Below are 16,226 nucleotides of genomic sequence, written 5' to 3'. Positions count from 1 at the left end.
TTCCTATGAGTGCAAGCAGCAACAATTCCTCACGACATCATTCGCACTAACGTGAGCAAAACTCTGCAGTCCACAGCCTTGTCTCCGCGTCGATGATTGAGTCGCGTTTTGAAGTCACACACTGGTAGCTTTAGGCGTATCTCAATAACACTGAAAGAATAAGCGCTAAAAATTGACGAGCACAAAAAAGAGAACAGACGAAGGACCTTTTCGTGCTCGTCCTTTTGGTGCTCGTCAATTTTTAGCGCTTATTCTTTCAGTGTTCATGGATAACCAACTAGCCCAACAGTCTGTTCGGCTGAAGTATTTCAATAAACTACACGACTGTCGTGACGCGTCGCACGACCATTAAAATTTCAATTCTGGTTATTTACATGCAGAGGCCGCGATGCGGTAAGAGGGAGCGCCTTAGCGGGGGTCGCCAGATTAAGATTTACCCCGCGGGGTTCTTCAACATGCACCTAAATCCAAGTACACGGCTGTTCTTACAATTTGCCCTCAACGAAATGGGGCCGCCATGGACGGCAGTCGAACCGGCAACCTCGATCTCGGGAGCGCGACATCTTACTTGCAAAGCTACCACGGCGAGCGATCAAAAAAGTGAGAATAGGTAGAAAGACAGGCAAATATTTAACGCGAACCCTGTTCATGCCTTACTCCACCCCATTTTCTTTTCACTGGCAAATAAGAAAAAAATAAAACGAAGACTTACCTGAGTGAAAACGCCACCACTACGGCTCCTCTTCAATGTGTCGCTCAGCTGAAACACTGCCTTCGCAGCTCCAACGCGCCGTTGTGTTCCAATTCGAAAAGTTTAAGGTAAAAGCCTTATGTGGCATATATGAATCATGAGTAAAAAAAATGCGGGAGGTTTGCACTAAGTTGCGCAAAGCTTCGCATTGCGAAGCTGGTTGACCCTCAGCCAATGGCGTACGCAGAAATTTTTTTCGGAGGGGGGGGGGGGGAGCAAGGCCTTGATCTGACGTAGGGTCCAGGCAGGTAAGTGTGCTCGAGTGGCATTTCGTGTTCTGTAACGCAGAGCAAAAAAAATTTCGGAGGGGGGGTTGCACGGGCCCGGTGTGCGCACCCCCTCCCCCCCCCCCCCCCTGGCTACGCCACTGCCCTCAGCTCGTCGGGCTGCAGCGCGGGAATCCCAACGCCGGCGGCGATTGGATCCAGCGCGCTTGGCCGAAGAAGTAGCAGCCAAGAAACGGAGACGGGCGGATCCGGAATACGCGCAAAGCCTGCCACTCTGAATATGTTGAAATCGCTGTCTCTGAGTCACGGTGTAAGGAACTGTGGCGGTTGCTATGGCGACGGCTGCTCCTCGACGTAGCTTGGCTATTTTTAGCACAGGCACGGCGAGCAGGGGTTTTTTGTTAACGGTAGTTAACGGACGTCTTACTGCCAGCTTTAATAGCTTCGCTGTTAAAAAATACGGTGTCCGACAACGTGAACGTGAATGATACAAGTAAGGAGGGCCGATCCCGGAGGTACCTACACTCGCGGACAACTTTTCTTGGCAATGACGGGAAAGCTACGAGGGCGGAGCGTCTGCACATGTACTGCTACGCGAAGTAGTCCGGTTTGGCGCGCGCCTCATAACGCCGTGGAAAGTGATGGCTAGCGTTGCATTTCGACGCAAACGCTGCTTAGCGTCTAAGGTACGGGTAAAAGGCGCCACTTTTTCAAGCACGCAAAAACGCAAAGTGACAACGTATAAAGTAAAAGAAATACAAAAAAACTTGGACCATCTCCCCGAAGGGAACCCTGATTGGATGCGAAGCAGCAGCGGTGCGCACGGCGTTGACCCGGTTGAAACGGGAGTCAACGCGGGTGCTGGAAGAACGGTTTGAAGCGAAACTCGGTGTAGCGTTTACTCGAGTAAACGCTTGTTTGAAACGCAAAGACACGGTAGGCGGGTTGGGTTTCGTGTAAGTTTCATTAAAGCGTTTGGCAAGACTTCGTAGTCGTTTCTTCAGAGTCGAGGCACGAGCGCTGGACCGGAGCAGGAACGCGTTTCGCCTTGACTACCACGGGTGAAGCGAGAGAGAAGTGACACGTTCAGAGGTGTTGCGAGCGGGCGGAGCAGCCGGCAGCTGCGGGCGCTACGGCGAGCATGCTGCGGGCGAGGGAGAGAGTGACGTCAGCGCGCACCTGCGAGGGGAGCGTGACGTCACGCAAAGCTGTGGCGTGACCTACTTGGCAACGCTAGGCAACGCTCCAACACCTACGGCGAGGGGAACGCGTTGCGGCGCATTCGTACGGACGCACGTAACGTACGGCGTTACACACGTGAGTCAAAGAGCTGCTTCGCATCTAATATCTCGCTTGTGTGCGCTGCGTTCCGTCTCAAAAAGCTACATGTATGTTGAACATGAAGGAGTATTTTATATATCTCACGCAGAAAATACGGACGCAATTATGGGACTACATTCATTAGCGGTAGGATACGTGCATTGTGGCTCTGTAGCCTTCGCTTCATTGCCAAGAAAAGTTGTCCGCGAGTATAACACCGGGTGAGGTGCAAAAGGCAGGGGAACCAACTCGCAAACGCGTCAAAAAGAGGAGCGCAAAAAATCGGAAAAAACAAACGCGAGCGCCCATGCAACTAAAAGCGGGACCACTGCCTATTCCCGGCCGGCGGTAGGCGAGAATGAACGCCTGTGACATAGGACAGCCCGGAAAGCGCGTTATGAGCAAGCTGCGGGCTTCATTTAGTTCTGCTCATAACCGCGCAAGCGCGTAGTCGAGCGCGTCGTAAGTTATATCCGTCACTGGGGTACTTCATGAAAAGCAGCACGACCAAACCAACCGGGTATCGTAATTATCAAGAAATAAAAGCAACACTATTCCCGGTAACGTATTTTGGCTCGCAACTGCTTTTTTTTTTTGCTTTTTCCGTCTTTAAACGCGTACGGCGCAATTAGGCAGTTTTAGAATATCGTACGCAAGGCTTTGCGTTGGCTTTTCGCGCAACTGCGCATGCTTCGTACGCTAACCGCTTGCGGGCTCCCGTTAAGTGACTGAAATAGCGGGCCGCAAACGCTAACTTACGTACGCTATTCTAAAACTGCCTACTGACCCAGGAATTCTTCGCGTATGGCAAACACACAATGTATCTCGAAAACATGAAGAACGGCACATTAAATGAGCGCTTGACTACGACTCAAGCGGCCGCCGAAACCAACCGAAAGGCGCAAGAAAAAAAAAACAGCGCCGGTGTAGGGCATGTTGGTATACACGTAGCTGCTAAATCTTAATTCGACGTAATCTCTACAGTGCCGGACAATTCGCGCAAGGCGAGCAGACGGCTTGAAAAGCGTAGAGCCGTACTCACGGACCATTTCCCGTTTGAAACGAACGAAGAGGGTCTGCTGCGTAGTAAGTCTCCCAGCGATACATCGCAACCTCGAGGCTTAGCAGTTCTTTTCGTTCGGCGTGATGCTTTCCAGCTCCCTCCGTGGCTCGCAAGCTCGGAACTGCGCAACGGCGTCGCGTTCGCGCAGCTTCGTAGCATGGTTGGCCTGCATCGCGCCTGCGCGAACCCGTGACCATCGACGAAGCAGCGGCCCGGGCGAGCGGCAAAACATGGGAGAATAAAGGTCAAGCCGGCGGCGAAAGATGCACCGGGCATGACTCGGCGAAGCGTGGTTATCAGATCTTGATCTCGACACGTAGAATGCACAAAGATGCGCTACTGTCCAGCGCTGTTTTTTTTTTGTTTTTTTTTTTTTTGTCTGCAGAAGGCGCGCGCTTTCTGTAGCATCGAAGGAAAATTAAGAAGGATGCGTGCATAAAAACTGGACAGCCATCCTTTGTAGCGTTAGCTACACTGGCCTATTGACTACTAAAACTGCTCTAAAAAGACAAAGACGAGGAAACCAGGACTCGCGCACTCGTCTTTGTGTTTTTAGCGCAGTTTTAGTCGTCATTATGAATTGGTTTTAAACCAACCAGCCCGACTTGGTGCTCTACTACACTGGCCTAGCCGAGCCAGTTTCGCGTGCCTCCTCAAGAGTCGTGCTGCGCATGCGCGAGGATCAGTGATGTCACGCACCGGAGCCGGCACCTCCCGCGCACTCCGCCGCCGGTCTGCGCTTTCCATATGGGCACCGTGCATACGTTAGGAGCCGCCACAGTCGCGCGCTGCCTCCAGCGCCAAAGCGGCCACGGCAGCAGATCTGGCGGGATAAGGGAGCAGACAACGCAGGCCGTGGCAAGCCACTGCGCCGTGCTTTGGTGCTTCGCTTGAGGCGTTTCCTTTCCCGTTTGCTTCCAAAAGACGTCAAATTGTTAGCAGCTGTCCGAGAACGTAGCGTTAGCGCGGGTGCTTCTTTTCGCCAGACCTCGTGTATCCTCAGGCGAAGGCGGCAATATTAAATGCATGAGCTGGCGGAAGACAACGGAGGTGACGAGCCCGTTGAGCGAAACTGCGCACGTATAACGCGGGCCGCCTCGCTCACTAAACAATCACAGCTTATCACCCTCGGGATAACGCGGCAGCGAACTCAGCGGCAGCTTGAAACTGGCGATACCAGCAATTGCACTGTCACGGCCACTGAATGAAAAAATGCTTTCCATCGAACGGCCATGGCGCTGCATTCACTGCGCCGACTTTCTCAGTGCAGCGGAGTTCGTCGTCGTGGCTCGTGTTTTGCTGCCATGGCACTACAAAGCGTGCCAATTATTATCACGTTTGGATTCAGAGAGCTACGTGATATAGTTTCCTCCGAGGAGCTAATCTGAAGAAGGGCAGGGACCTCCTCGAAGTGGGGCACGTTCACGGCGTCGTGGAAGAGGTGTTGCTCGGCAGATCAACAATCACGGGCAAATGCAACCCCAGAAAAAAAAAAACATCTATTTACAAAACTCACTTTTGTCGTCGAACGAGTGCGATCCACCGTTCACGCCGATTCCGTTCATATTCTCTAAATGGAAGCCGGTCAAAACGCGTGCCCAGAGAATTCCTGTAGGGGTTATTGCACCCAACAACGCAGCAATTATTCCTGGAGTTCGGCATTCCTACGAACAGCGGAACCGGCACAAAACGAACTGCCCGCGAAAATACCTCGCGCCCTCACAGCGGGAGCGTGGAGCGAGCAGGGGTGCAATCGCGGAGCGATGTTGTATGCTATATTATTCTTATCGTCCACCACCTGCGGCTGACTGATCGCGTTGATAACGCGGACGTACCGTCGCTCTGGTCACCAGCCAAGCGCGAGAAACACGAAAAGTGTAGTCATCGTAAAAGGCATAGTTCCTCGACTTCACCCCATTGCCAGCGCGTCAGAGCATCCCGCCAAATCTGCGCTTCTTGCCGCTAGGGACGCCGAGCGGAGTTACGGAGTCGCCCTCTATCGGACGCGCCTCGATTGCGTGCTAGGCAGGATACCGCCGGCGCGCTCCCCATAGGTTTTGTTGTCGGCGCTCTACAAAAACACCTCGCGGAAGCCCTCCATGGCATTTCTGTAAGTACTTTCGAAATGAACTATGTTCTTTACTGTCAAAATAATCATTTTTGACGAACTGAAAGCACAAGATAGTCTACAGTCGCTGTCTCTTTGCAGAAAACCGAGCACCCGCTTCACGCGGTCACCGCGTTGAAGACCCCTGAACCGGCTTCTTGCGTGAAAGATAGTCACTCGCTGAGTGCAAACTATGTGAAATATCTCGTTAGAGTAGACTGCCTGTATAACCAAACGGAGCATAACAGAAAGAAGCTTCACGCCAGCGATCGCACGGGTTCGCGATGACTGACGGTGCCTCTGCATGTATGAGCGTCTGCATGTATGTTCGTACTGATGGTTTCGCTTTTGCTACGAGCGCGCTTTGGCACCGCGCTGTGAACTTTAGGCCGCAAAATATGAGAATTTGTGAGTAAACAAACAACTGCTATTGCGCGGACGCTATCAGAGCAGTTCAAAACAATTCCGTACAACTGCGGCTTCGGTGCGCATGGCAACTTTGTGATCTGCCGTCCCGACGATTCAGTGTTTTTTTTTTTTCTTTTTCGGTCTAAATTCGGGTACGTTTCAATGTCATTTGACAAGGTGTCTCGCACTGCGTATTGATCGGTCTTCTCAGCGGGCAAATGCCGCTGCTTCTGTTTCTTTATTCAGCGCATTCGTTTCGTTTGGTGCTCACACAAAACGTGAGCAAATGCGACGCCTTTTCTTAATGCTCCTTAATTATCGTTCCGTTTGCATTCCAGTGAACTTGCCGCTCTCTGTCATCAAAAAATTCATAGACCAAAGCTTCACCGCTTCGAGATTGCTGGTGGAAGGAGAACCAGTCTACGAGACCGCGAGTATGTAGTAGCATGCGACGCCTAGGAAAAGAAAGAAAATACAGTAACGTTTGCCGGACTTATTCTGCAAACGTCGGCTGTGAACTAGGACCCACATGAACTTGAAATAGCGGTGAATAAAAATAGAAGGTATTGCAGCAACCAGCAGCCGCAAAACAGGATAGTAATTATTTGGCGTGTACCCCAGCAATTTTGGCAGCAGTGTCGTGTCTAACGCCAGCAGGGTGGCATCTTTCCCACGTAAATAAATGAGGTTTCCCACGTAAATAAATTAGGGGTGTGCGAATATTCGAAAGTTTCGAATATTCGTCGAATATTACATTCGAAATATTCGTATTCGATTCGAAAAATCGTGTATTCGAAAAGTTTCGAATATTCGATAACTTTGAATATTCGAAAAATTCGAATATGCGATTCGATTATCATGCATAAAATAACTCGTCTTCCACATTTCTGATGCGTTTGTATAGCTAAAAACGTTGCCGAGAGGAGCGATAAACATCGTAAGTACGCGGAGGCACGATATCTGCCTGCGACGAGCGCCCCAATACGTATGATTTATTGCTGGTGTATCTCCGACGTGCAGCGCTGTTGGCGATCATGTAACCGTACATTTTCAATATTATGCGGCCGTAACGTGCCGCACTACCACTCGTTCACTATGCGGGACCACTTCTGGAGAAAGACAGTGACCCATGTGACTGGTGGCGGACTGTAGGCACCTTCAGATACCCCAGTCTGGCAAAGCTTTGCCCCATGTACCTCCCTATACCAGCCACTTCTGTTCCAAGCGAGCGCCTTTTCAGTGGCAGAGGGGGGGGGGGGGGGTTGTCTCTGTTAGAAGGAAGCGCCTGCTGCCTGATGATGTGGAGCAACTCATATTTCTTCATGATAACATCTAGTCATTACTTTCATCGTGCCGTGATATTTGCTTGTGTTGTGATGTGCATTGTGCTAGCCTGGACATTGTGTTCTGGAGATGGCAGTGTATGTTATGTTGCCAGTCAGACTGTTAATGTTTTTTTTTAAATAGCTACATGTTAAATAGAATAATGTTACTGTGGAGGCATTTTTCCTTTGATATTCGATATTCGATTCGATATTCGAAGGTGGATATTCGTATTCGATTCGTATTCGAAAAATTTGATATTCGCACACCCCTAAAATAAATACATGGGGTTGGCCGGTGGGCCGATCATCGGTGGGCCGATCACGGAGGCAATGCAAAATTTATGTAGCTTATGAAGCAATGCATGCCTCATCAAATGGGAAGGTTGCCCGTCGGCGTCCCGTGCTGGCGGCGTCAACACGAGTGATACAAAAAATAATCGTCACGTGATGGTGTCACCATATGACGTCATCATGACGTCACAGATCGCCAAAATATGTAGCGTCATTATGACGTCACATAATGTGACGTCACATGATGACGTATTCATACGTCATGGTCGCTTTGCATTGCCTCCGTGATCGGTCACGGAGGCCGTGCAAAACCGCGTTAGGTGCAGAACGCTTTTGGAGGGGGGCGCGGGAGAATCAGTACATCGGCTGACAAGAAGAAGATGGCTTTCGCCGTCTAGTCATCTTTAACGAATGCATAAGGGACCCTGTGCGTTTTTTAATTCAACGTATCCAAACAATGACTTGCGCATCTGCAGCCGATTTTGTGGACGCTGAGCACGGGGCCGACGATCAAGAGGTCGCATTGGAGTGCTCTGAGATGCCATCGCACGTGGTAAAAGGTAGCGCTTTACCATCCTGTGGCAGATAAGTATCATTTGCAGGCAGGACGCGCGCGCGAGCCATCGTCTCAGTGCGCGCTGTCTAATACTCACCGAACATCGCAGGCCCGACGCAGTAACAAAAGTCTTCGTCGCGGAAGTGCTTGTTGCACACAAGACTCGTAGCGGATGGCTACTTGCCGGTTCTTAGCTTTACAACCCATGCTTCACGCTCTTTCTTGTCCCGCGGTTACCGGTGCAGGCTGACACTGGGCTCCGTTGCGTAAACGCGGCACTGCGGCACCGAGCGGTAGAGCCCCATGTTCGTCGCCTTCGGAGGCAGCCACTCTATTACAATGGTTTCATTTGAGTAGAAAATGAGAGGAAACTTCCGAATTTGAACAGACCGCAGCGCATGTGGGACTTGAAACTCGTTTTCAAAGCACGCGGCAGTGCGCCACAAGCAGCCGACGCGGCCGCTGAGACCACGTGATCCTGCCAAGCACGTCACGCCGACGGTGGCGCCGGCGTTTCCAGTGGTGGGCCTCGAGGCCAATAGGAGTGACGTCGTAGCCGTGGCAGATGTATTGGCGCCGGCGCGCGCGCAGCTATTCGCCTTCGCTGTGCAGTCGCCGTCTCACACTGCGCTGAAGCCGCTTGATAGCGCCTCTGACTGGCGTTTGCCAGTGTGGTATAGTCATGTAGAAGGAGAGCGCAAATGCTGCTCAACGGCGCAGAATAGCGGAGAATCTTAACTCATCGGATTTCGAAGTAGTTGCCTGGCAAAATAAATATACATGTGCCACATAATACGTATACCACCATGTGTGTGTCATTGGAGCAGCAGTAAGCATGATAATCAAGCTAATTCTAGACAATCAGGAAAGCTAAGAATAATCAGCTGAACCTTTGCTAACGCTACGTTATCCTGGCATAGCCGAGCTAAGCCACTGCAACCTTTTTTCTTCTCTGTTGATTGTATTGATCCCCCCCTCCCACCCACCTACCCCTTGACAATAGACAAATGTCTGTTGAAGCTATTCTTGCATGTCGTCGACAGAAGACATCGCAGCTGAAGGCGACGAAAGCACTGCTGAGGTTTTTTTTAAGAGAAACGGACTTGGACAAGCGGGTGTGACCGTAATGTCGCGTACCACGCAAGAGTGACAGACTGTGACTGACTGTGTGTGTGCGGTGTTATCTACTGTCTTTCTCCCTCTTTCCTCTCCATCTTTAAATTTCCCCCACCCTGTTCCAATGTGTAGGGTAGCAAACCGGTTTACCTAAACTGGTTAACCTCCCTGCCTTTTCTTTTCTACTATTTCTTCTCTTCCGTACCCAACGCGGCTTTGCTCTGCCTCCGTGATCGGAGACTGGAAGCTTTTCTGCACCTCACGTGGTCCATGCAGTGCCTTCAGGATCCGCACACCTTTGACCAAGCGACGATCTTATAAGATGACATCACGCGACGTCGCGTCCTGTGACGTCATGATGACCACTAACTTTGGCCACTTGTGACGTCATGATGACGTCGGCACATGATTTTTCGCATCACGTCGTGTGGACGTCGACGGTCACTGTTCACGTTTGATGAGACATGAAAGGCTTCCGCCTTAATAAAAATAAAGCTACCTCGACCTTTAAATAGCAACGCGCTGTTGAATATTTTCTTTTGGCAGAGGTAGAGAAGAAGCCATAAGACAGCTTGCATGAGCGCTAACAGAGAAACAAAAGGAGAAAGCGGCCGCCACGGACTGCATTCGAACTCGTCACCCTAATAGCGTAAATACAGCTGTGTTTCATCCTATGCCGTGACCATTTATTTTGCAGCGCTGCTCTTTGTGTTATCATTTACATCTCATACAAAGACCCGGCACCGCATGTCGACGGCGCTATGGTGCACTAGAATAACGGCGCCGTCCTGAATCAACCGATGCGTTGTGCATAGTCGACGGTCTACACCGGTCGTCGTCTGCAACCCGATCTCTGAGGTCACGATGCGTTACGTGGATTCGAGTCTCGGAGCCCACAAGCATAGTTGAGAAAGGAAGTGCCTTTTCATGCGATGCGTGAAACCAAGTGGGCGAGAGCATTTGTGATTCTCTAGAGCGGCGGTAAACGGCTCCACGCATGTTCCGTTGGCGCCCTTGGCGCATCCCAGCGGTGCGGTGAATCTTGTGTACTGCCGTTCGTTTAGCGGTAACGTCGCGCTAAGTGGCCACGATGGTTGCTGCCGATATCGGGTTGAACTGCTGCTTGCACGCGCGCGTTAAGAAGTAAGCTACACCGGTGTTTTGTTTTAAGGCGAAAGGCTTCGATGCCTATCAAACGCGAAAGCTGACTGTAGGCGCCGGCGGCACCAACACAAAAAGTACCATATATATCGCCACGTGATGACGTCAAGATATGCCGTCATCGCGATGTCGCGGATTGCCTAAATTTGTGACGTCATCACTCGCTTGGTCAGACGTGGGTCGATCACGCATTGACTGAAAAGAAAAGAAAGAAGATAGCTTTCGCCTTCTAGTTGCCATAGGCGAATGCATGAGGGGTCCCGTCAGTATTTGTTTGTCTGCTTGTTTGCTTGCTGGCTTGCTTGCATGCTCGTTTTCTTGCTTTCATGTTTGTTTGTTGGTTTTCTTGCCTACTTCCTTTCTTGTTCATTTGTTTGTTTGTCTGTTAGTTAGTTAGTTAGTTAGTTTGTTTGTTTGTTTGTTGTTTGTTTGTTTGTTTGTTTGTGTGCCTCTTTGTTTGTTTGTTTCTTTGTCACCTTGTTGGTTGTATGCCTGTTCATTTATTGATTTGTTTTTCGTTAGTTTGTTTGTTTGTTTATTGTTTGTTCGCTTGTTTATTGCTTTGTTTCTTGGTGTGCCTCTTCGTTTGTATGTATGTTTGTTTGTATGCCTGTTTGTTTATTCATTAGTTTTTGTTAGTTTGTTCCTTTGTTTGTTCATTTGTTTGTTTGTTCGTTTCTTTGTTTGTCTATTTGTTTGGTTGTTCGTTTGTTCATTTCTTTGTTTTTGTTCTTTTGTTTCTTTGTTTGTTCGTATGCATGTTTGTTTGTTCATTTGTTTGTATGCCTGTCTGTCTGTTTTTTGTTTGTTCATTTGTTTGTTCTTTTTGTTTGCTTGTTTGTATGCCTGTTTGTTTATTTGTTCGTTTGTTCATTTGTTTGTTTGTTTGTTTGTTTGTTTGTTTGTTTGTTTGTTTGTTGTTTGTTTGATTGTTTGATTGTTTGTTTGTTTGTTTGTTTGTATGCCCGTTTGTATGCCTGTTTGTTTCTTTAGCTCGCTTTCTTTATTGTCTTTTTGTAATGATATAATGGGTAAGTTAATGGGATAAACAAGTCACAAGCGCAGTCGACACCGCAAAAGAAAAATCGGCGCGAATTCTTGGGCAGATCAAGGCTACATCTTTACAGACAGCGCCAATGAAATAACAAGACAAAGACAACAACACGACGACACACAAGAGTTATCTGCATAAGTAGAAATGAAAAAAGCCCGCCTGATTTCTGCAGCCTGTCAGATCTCGGAGATTGGCGGTATAGGTGCATCAACATAGTGTCGCTTGCTTTGCACAGAAAGGAAAAACTATTCCTTGACGTGTGTAAGCGGTAATCACCTGTATCTTTTGCCATGTTTCTTGTGGTTCGATGCATGGTGAATGTAGGCCTAGGTGTGCTGGAGTACGCATGTGCAATGTTCTTTTCATATGTGTGTGGTTTGTGTGAATAAGCCTTTACCCTGGAGCAAACGCTTGTTGTTTCGTCGTTTCTCCCTTGTCTCGTTATTCCCACTGCGCTGTGTGTAAAGATGCAAATGCACCGACTCGCTCAGTTATACTCGGGGACAGCTCATTTTGGCAGTGGAGCGAAGGCTACGGAGGCGGGACTTACGCACCTTCGTGTTGCTCCGCACGTAGCACGGCACATCGCGACTGATGTCGGTTTTGCTCGCTCGCACCGTTAACGCGTTTAGAAAAACATACACATGAAAAAATGCGAGTGGGAGAGAGAGAGACATTTCGATTGTTCAGTGTACATTTCAGTGTCATATTTCGAGCATATTTTTAATGGAGAACCAAATGGCGAGATTGCGGCCGCACACAGACCTAGACACGTCACGGACGCCTTGTTTACTTTGGAAAACAAGCGTGCAGAAATCGTGGTGCTGTCTAAGAAATGGAAAGAAAAGGAAAGCATTGTTATAAAGTGAACAATAGTGGTATGTTACCTACGAATTCCCGTGGCTATTTGAGTTTCGTAATAAATAAAGCAGCAAAAGTATCGAAAGGCGGGCTAGTTGGTAACTATACTTCTTCGGCTTACTGGGAGCGTGGTACACACAACAGACGAAGGAAGAGCGCTCGTGTTCTGTGGTTCTTCCTTCGTCTGTTGTGTGTACCGCGCTCCCAGTAAGCCGAAGAAAATAAAGCAGCATTTTTAAATGCGACGCATTTCTTAGCGAACCTTTGGCACTTTGAGCGTTTCTATCTACGTATCTATCTATCTATCTATCTATCTAGCCGCCTACGTCTGGGTGCTCTCACGATCGCGCCCTTAACTTGGTGTAGACCAAAATTGGCATGGGAGGGTAAGCGGATTTGACGAATATGACTGTCGGGTCATAGCATGAATAACGTGAAAATCCTGTCACGTACGTCGTCAAACGATTTCCTCCAGACGCGTGTGGCACATACCCGTTTCCCACGGGCCGCGGTGTATGGGTATGCGCCACAGGTGATTGACAGTTTATATCTACCCAGGAACGGCGATAATAGACATTGATAACTTAAATGCGAGAGTGTTAAGAAAAACCGAGATTGACAGCGTTGACCCGACGAATGTAAGGAATGAAAATTAGGATCCCAGCAGGAATCGAACCCAAGCATTCTGCGTGGCAATCAGGTATTCTACCACAGAGCCACGCAGGTCTATAAACTGGTTTGGAAAAACAGCCACCGCAGGCGTAATATTGGTGCGAAGTCAATTGTGGTTGTGGTGCTGGCTATCTAATTTTGCAAGAAAGCAATAAACACCACATGATACTCCTACAATGTGTGCTCCTACGATACAGGCGTCATATCAGATTAACGTCTGTGGTTCCAGTGTTGGCTCCGCTTTTATAGCAGTCTGACAGATATTACATTTGTATTCTTATGATTCAGCAAGCTATATTGAAGCATTGCTCGACCCCAGAGGAATACATCAACGAAAGTTACGCAAGATAATCACATCATCGCACCATGAAGTGCACTTAGTCCGCCAGAACGACGCAGTGTCATCTTCATTTCTTACGAGGCTGGGCGACGGCCTCAAGCTGACCGAGGATGATGCCAGATTGACTGACAGCCGCTTTGTAGACTAGGCTACGTAGGCCACATAAGCCCAGGTAGTCTACGAATACGACAAGCGCCATCCACTGATGTTGGTCTACCTAGAACTATCAAGGCCTACCAGCCTCGACGGCCTGTACCTCACCAACGCGAACGGTGACTTGAGGTCACTTCAGACACTTTGTCGACGAAATGACCGAGGCATCAACGATTTCCTACAGCTGTACTATGCCTCATACTTCACTACACATGGACCCCCCGTCACCGCGATCACGACCGAATCCAATAACAAGTCATGACCAGCTGCTGGTGCTCACTGACCACGGTGATGATGACCTTCTTCAAGAACTGCCAAGAACTTCTTGCACACATGCACAGGGGTTCGTGAAACATGCGTGCGTTCTCCATCCTAAGGGACAAGTATAAGCACTACATATCAACTTACCGCTTCTGGTGCTGCTAATACCCACGTTGCCGTTGGCAGCGTTACCCAGCTGTAAGCAACTGGTTATATCACACATATGCGCCTTTTCAACGTATATGTGTGCGTATAAAATTTATACAAATCTTTAATGCCATTTTGTAACGTTTCGCTCGGTAAAAAAAAATTACGCCAGAGTCTCTTGCCCGCCGCATGCTTCGCATAACATCGACTGCCACGGTACGTGGGATCTGCCGAATTTTTTCAGCAAGGCACATGAGAAAATTATCAATAAACTTAGGCACTATTTCTTGACGGGCTAGCAGGCGTGCATTTCGGTTCTGTAGCGTCCACAGCACTGCCAAGCCCAACTGTCCCCGAGTATATCTACCATACTTCAAGTCAAGGCAGGCTGAAGTGCGGAATCCGGGTCCTTTCTCTGTGCCCCCGTAGGAGAGGTTCGTGGCTTCGCGCGCGGCGTCGCTTCGTGTTTGGGGTCGCCCCTTAAGTTCTCAGAGCCGTCAGCGTCGCGAAAGCACCCTGCTGTCCGGGAACGACCTCGCGCGTAACTCTAAACACTCACGTACACACACAGGGAATGCCCCGCTGTTCTCCATTACAGGCAGTGCGTCGATGCACTGCGCGCAGATTAGCGTGCGTGTGCGCGTGCGTGCGTGTGTGTGTGTGTGTGTGTGTGTGTGTGTGTGTGTGTGTGTGTGTGTGTGTGTGTGTGTGTGTGTGTGTGTGTGTGTGTGTGTGTGTGTGTGTGTGTGTGTGTGTGTGTGTGTGTGTGTGTGTGTTTAACGTTGCGCCAGGACCACGTCACACTAACTTGCACGACCATCTTACAAATACGCCCAACCAGACATAACCACACACAAATGCTCACTGAATACACCTTCCATACGGTTTGTTTCAAACATTCATTTTTCCCATCGACTATACGATAATGGAATCACCTTCCTCTACACATCATTGAAACTACATCGTTAACAGAGTTCTTATCTGCAATTGAAAGTGAAATTTTAACCTAGTAAGATCGTTCTCGTTTAGGTTTGCCCCATTTACGTATGGAACTACGCCTGCCTGCCTGCTTGCTTTTAATTCATTTTTTGTTCTATTGTTCTTCATTTTTCTTTTACCATAATTGAAGTGCCACAGTGCGTATTCGTCTTCTCGCACTACAGCTCCAGTGTTTACACCTTGGTTCCGTATTTCCTTTTTTTTTCTTTCTTATTTATGTCAAGTCTTTCCACTATAACGTATGGTTTCCTCTCACTCTGTCAGCCTGTTCATATTTAGATTAACCACGGTGCTACTAGCTCTTCCTTGCGCTTTCTTTAAAATTATTTGTCGTTGCCAATTTAATTCTGTATATGCCCCCCTGCTATGATCTCTTTCTAATAAATAGATAAATAAATAAATAAATAAATAAACAAATAAATAAATAAATAAATAAATTATAGAGAAGCATTGGAACTTTGTAATGGGCCGTCCTCTCCAGCGCCTTCTAGTGGGTCGCTCTCTTCGCCTCTTCTCGTAGAGCACGCCCTTTGTGCTCGTGCTCGTGAGAGTCTGCGCTCCGTCGTGACTGTTGTGCATCGTCGCCGTCAATCCAGCCGTCAATAAACGCCCTTACAAACTGGTGGAATAAATAAATAAATACAGCAATTGGTGTATCATGTAGTGCGTGCGCGATTCGATTCCAGAGAGAGATGGAATGTCCTGACCAACTCCTCCTTTAACAACTCACGGCACTTCAGAAATTAACTTAGCAAGTGTTAACTTCCGGCCTTGCTGATCATTCAATCAGCAAGTGTTAATGAGCTTGACGGAGATTGCATTAGTATTCCGTCACTGTCTTTAAGAAACAAATAACTAGTTTTCCTCGATGCAGCTGTGCCTGCGCATGCCGAAGGGTTTGTTTGTTTGTTTGTTTGTTTGTTTGTTTGTTTGTTTGTTTGTTTGTTTGTTTGTTTGTTTGTTTGCTTGTTTGTTTGTTTTTTCCGTTGTAATAATGCGTATGATCAGGCTTCAAATTAATCATCGCTGAAAGTTAGCGCCTGTGGATGTCCCCCTTCTTCTTCTCCCGTTTCCAGAAGTCTCTGCGCTAAAGGCTAAGGGTACGTCACAAACTCGCGAAGTTGTTCTTCCCAGCTGGTTGTGTGCCATTAAAACGCTCGCAGAGACGCAAAATAAATCTATTGCATAAATATTTACCGTAATTACGCATCCATGCAATTATTGACATCACCATCTCAACCCTTTGCGGCACACGGTGTCCCCAAATCGGAGGCGCGACTTACTTTTGCATTTCTGAGAACTCTTGGCAAGGAAGAGACCACGAACACTGAGCTCGTGGTAAATTACGCATTCTTGTCGCCTGAAGTTCCTTTATATAACTTCTGCCTGAAATAGTTTGCTACACACGATCGCT

Source organism: Rhipicephalus sanguineus, chromosome 8 (genome assembly GCF_013339695.2).
Source record: "Rhipicephalus sanguineus isolate Rsan-2018 chromosome 8, BIME_Rsan_1.4, whole genome shotgun sequence".
In the NCBI taxonomy this organism is placed as follows: domain Eukaryota; kingdom Metazoa; phylum Arthropoda; class Arachnida; order Ixodida; family Ixodidae; genus Rhipicephalus; species Rhipicephalus sanguineus.
Note: the sequence above shows the minus strand (reverse complement) of the source record.